The sequence below is a fragment of the Tenrec ecaudatus genome, chromosome 2 (assembly GCF_050624435.1).
Source record: "Tenrec ecaudatus isolate mTenEca1 chromosome 2, mTenEca1.hap1, whole genome shotgun sequence".
Lineage (NCBI taxonomy): Eukaryota > Metazoa > Chordata > Mammalia > Afrosoricida > Tenrecidae > Tenrec > Tenrec ecaudatus.
In genome coordinates, this window is record NC_134531.1 from 193,242,440 (window position 1) to 193,247,842 (window position 5,403).

Genomic DNA, 5,403 nt, shown 5'->3' on the forward strand with positions numbered 1-5,403 from the left:
ACTTTGGGGATATTGTCAGGAGAGACAAGTCCCTGGAGAAGGACATCATGTAGGGTCAGCTGGAGGAGCAATGAGAAGGAGGAAGGCCTTCAAAGTGATGGATTGACACAGTGGCTGCATCAATGGGCTCAGGCATGGGAATAGTTGTAGGAGGATGCAGGATGGTGCAGTGTTTTGTTCTGTTGTGCACAGGGTCACTGCGGGTCAGAACCCACTCAAAGGCATTAGCAACAACAACAATGGCTTATATAAAGTTTCTTAATATTTTTCTTTTGCATTTAGAGCACTGGTTCTCAGCCTTTATAATGCTGCGACCCTTTACAGTTCCTCTTGTTGTGGTGATGCCCAACCATAAAATTATTTTCGTTGCTACTTTATAATTGTAATTTTGCTGCTGTTATGAATTGTAATGTAAATATCTGATACGCAGGATATATTAGGCGACCCCTGTGAAAGGGTCGTTTGACCCCCAAAGGGGTTGTGACCCATAGGTTGAGTACTGCTGATTTAGAGTTAAAGCCAACAAAAGCCATAGGCATGAAATATTGCCTTTCCCTACTTCTGAAACATTACCTACAATATATTTTCCCTTTCTATTGTATTTCGACTCTTTGTAAAATTATGTTTTCATATATTAATGTCTTTTATGAAAGTTATTTTCACTAACTGATTACACATTTGGAAAAATGTACACATCAGTAAAAATCTTTAATGAAATAAATCTTAATAAATATCTTAATTAAATAAATTAAAAATGGAAATCACAATAAAAGCATAAAACTTTTGGAAAATGTTTACAACCTTGAGGATTATCTTCTTCGAATAGGAAACACATCAAAAGTAAAATAAAATATTTGAGAAATACCACCTAGTTTTTTTTGTCTGGAGAAAAGCATCATGTTGGTAAAGCAGTGTATCATTCTAATAAAAGAAGACCAACAATGAAATGGATGTGAGGGCAACAGTGGGTTCAAACACAGGCATGATTGCGAGGACGGCATGGGACTGGGAGAGAGGGTTTCCTTCTGTTGTAGATAGAATGACAATGAGTTAGAATTTATTTGAGGACATCTAACTGTATTGAGGACATTTACAGCCACAGAAGCCCAAAGGGCCAGTTCTGTTATGTCCTATAAGGTCGTTTCAGTCGAATTGACTCAAGGGCCGTGGTTGGTTGGTAACAATAGTGTTTTAAAAGTCACCCAAAATAGTACAAGCCCCCGGCCCTAATCCCAACTACTTGGACACCCTCCCTGCCTAGAAGAATTCACTTCAGAGGACAGCATTGAATCTCAGGAAGAGGGACATGTCTGATCAGAGAACACAGGAGCAAACGAAGAGGGAGGGAGAGAGAGTGGAACACATCCTGGCCCATCGGACGACATTCCTGTTCAGAGCAGCCAATGCACAGAGGACCATAGGGCCAGCCCCAGCACGAGACATGACATTCCTCACTGGCCCATAGAGCTACCAGGGACAACACTGGAGACACAATGTGAGAATTGTGCCCAATCTGACCCCACCACAACAGGGCGAAGAGCTAAGGATGTGCAACAGAGCAGCAAGGGGAGCAGAGCAATGAATTCCCTGGGGAATACCAAAAATTGACTTTGGGGCCAGGGCATGGCACCCCATCAGACTCAACCAGAGAACACTCCTAAAGGTCAACAAACAGACCTGGAACTATTTATAGGCTTTTCAGTTTTTGTTGTTGTTTTCTTCTTGTTTTTGTTCTTGTTGTTGTTCTTCTTATTTTGATTTCTCTTGTTTTGCTCTGTCTTGTTTTTGTGCTTATTATTATCTCTGCATGTCTGTCTAGATAAGATAGGCAGGATAAACAATCCAGGAGAGAAAACAATGGGACCAAGGGTTCCAGGGGAACAAGGGAGAGGGGGTGGTGGGGAAAGGAAGTGGGTGTTAACAAACCCAGAGACCAGAGAACAAGTGATCTAAAATCGATGGCAAGGAAGGTGTAGGATGCCTGTAGGGCTTGCTCAAGGGCAATGTAACTGAGAGGAATTAAGGAAACCCAAATGAAGGCTGCACATGATGGTGGGACAAGAGGAAAGTCAAAGGAAATAACTAGGAGGCCAAGGGCATTTATAGAAGTCTAAATACAGGCATGTACATATGTAAATATACTTATATAATGATAGAGAAATAGATCTATGCACATATATTTATATGTTAAGTATTGAGGTAGCAAACGGACATTGGGCCTCTACTCAAGTACTTCCTCAACACAAGAACAATTTGTTCTAATAACTTGGCACTCTGTGATGCTTACCTTCATAACACAATCGCTGAAGAAAAAATGGATGCATAGCAAATGTGGTGAAGAAAGCTGATGGTGTCCAGCTATCAAAAGACACAACATCTGGGGTCTTAAAATCTTGAAGATAAACAAGCAGCCCTCTAGCTGAGAAGCAACAAAGTCCATATGGAAGAAGCACACCAGTTTGTGCGATCATGAGGTGTTGATGCGATCAGGTATCAGGCATCAAAGACCCAGAACAAAAAACTCATATCAATATTAATGAGGGGAAGTGCAAAGTACAGACCGAAATCTGTAGACAATTGGACATCCCCTAACAGAAGGGTCACAGGAAGGTGTGAGCCAGTCAGGGTGCAGTATAGCACAAATTAAGTATACAACTTTCCTCTAATTCTTTAATACTTCCTCCCCTACTCCCACCAATATCATGACCCTAATTCTACCTTACAAATCCAGCTAGACCAGAGCATGCACTGGGGTACAGATCAGAGTTGGAAACACAGGGAATTCAGGACAAATAAGCCTCTCAGGACCAATAATGAGAGTTGTGATACCAGGAAGGTAAGGGGAAAGTGGGGAGAAAGGGGGAACCAATCACAATGATCTAAATATAACCCCCTCCCAGGGGGACAGAAAACTGACGAGTGGGTGAAGGGAGACAACAGTCAGTATAAGACATGAAAAAATGATAATAATTTATAAATTATCAAGTGTTCATAAGGGAGGAAAGGTGGGGGAGGGAGGGGGAAAATGAGGAGCTGATACCAAGGGTAAAGTAGAAAGCAAATGTTTTGAGAATGATGATGACAACAAATGTACAAATGTGCTTGACCCCGTGGATGGATGTATGGATTGTGATAAAAGCTGTATGAGCCCCCAATAAAATGATTACAAAAATAGTACAAGCCCCATTCAAATCAAGGGCTACTATCCTTGTTATAGTCTGTTATAGATTAAATTGTATCTCCTCAAAATTGTGTCAACTTGGTTAGGTTATGATTCTCAACACTATGCAGTTGTCCTGTTTCCCAGATCTGATATAACTATGTATTGTAAATCCTAAACCCTAGGTCCGCAAACTTGGCTGATGATTGGAATCACCTGGGGATTTGGTGAAATGACAGATCTCTGGATTCCTCCTTCTAGAGATTCTGATTCATTAGGTTGTACATGGATACTGGGGTATTTTCACCAGATCCTCAAATGATTCCAATGCTTAGCCAAGTTTGGGACCCTAGGTCTTAACCTCTGTGATGGTAATATGGCAGAATTGCAAAACGCCAAACCAAATGCACTGCTACCCAGTCAGTGCTGACTCACAGTGACCCACTGTGGGGTTCCGAAACTGGAGCTATTTACTGGAGTAGAAAGAGTTTTTCTCCCTCAGAGCTGATGGTGGATTCAAACTGCTAGCCACGCGGATTACAGTCCAACGTGCAACCAGTACATCACCAGGTCTCCATAGTAGACTTAGTGGCAGGATATTGATGGCAAATATATTAAGGAGGCAGGATCCAGTCTCATCAAACAAGACTATAAAGACGAGGAGCACCTCATTACCATGAAGAAAGACAAGTAGGGAGTGGAGAGCTTTATTTGGACCCAGGGCCCCTGTGCTGAGAAGCTCCTAGACTCCATCAAGTTGGCTCCAGCCCATGGCAATCCTATGTACAATAGACGAAAAACACTGTACATTCCTGCACCATCCTCACCATTGTTCCTATGCCTGGGCCCATGGATGCAGCCACGGTGTCATCCATCTCCCTGAGGGCTTTCCTCTGTTTGCTGCCTCTACTTTCCCAAACATGATGTACTCTCCAGGGACTGGTCTCTCCTGACAATATGATGTCCAAAGTATGACAATAAAGATGAAATTTTGCTATTCTTGCACTCTAAGGAGCACCTAATAACAGCACCTAATAACAACAAGAGCAAATTAACCCTAGAATGGTGAGGTATAAAGCCTTGGGTCCTTCATTTGCTAATAACCTATTAGGTTCTGTTCCTCATTTTCTTCCCACTGTACTCTGGCCTTACTTCTAATACAGATCAGTTTGTCCTTTAGCAGTCTGTGGTACTTTCAATATTCTCCAGCACCTCAATTTGAGTACATCAATTCTTCTTCTGTCTTCATTATTCAATCACAATTCCATATGCACACGATACAATGGAAAAGACCGTGGCTGAGTAAGGTGCGCCCTAGTCTTCAAAGCAGTATCGTTGCCTTACAATGCTCTGGAGAGGTCTTGGGCAGCAGATCTACCCAATGCAACTCGTGCTTTGCTGTCTTCACTGCTGCTTCCATGAGCATTGATGGTGGATCCAAGCAAGACAAAACCCTTCACAGCTTCGACCTTTTTTCCATTTATCATGATGTTACCATCGATCCAGTTGTCATACTTTTGGTCTTCTTTGCATTGAGCTGTAATCCACACTGAAGGCTACAGTCCTTGATTTCTTCAGTAAGTGCTTCAAATGCTCCTTACTTTCAGCAAGCAGGTTGTTGATAAGCCTTCCTCCAGCCCTGATGCCACACTCTTCTTCATATAAGCCGACTTCTCCGATGATTTGCTCAGCACACAGATTGAACATGTATAGTGAGAGGATACAGCCCTGATGCATACCTTTCCTGATATTAAGCCATGGAGCCTTTGTTTGTTCTGTTCACACCACTGCCTTTTGATCCATATATAAGTTCCAAATAAGCTCAATGAAGTGTTCCAGAATTTCCATTTTTATCAAGATTATCCACAGTTTTTATAGTCCATACAGTTAAATACCCTTACATAGTCAAGAAAGCACAAGCAAACATCTTTCTAGTATTCTCTGCTTTGAGCCAACATCATCTGCCATCAGCAATGATATATTCCTTGTTCCACATGCTCTTTTGAATTCTGGCTGAATTTCTGGCAGTTCCCTGTCAATGTACTCTTGTATGCTCTTAAGCAAAATTTTAATGCCAGTCCATTTCAGCTCATTATCAATCTTTATGTGCTCCATTTCATTTTTGTAGACTCCTAATTATTCTTGATTCTTACTTTACACGTTCTAAGTTCTGATCATTAGCAGGTTTTGCAGGTGTTTCTCCTTATCTTCAGTAGTGCCCCATCAGCAAAAGATGACCCTGA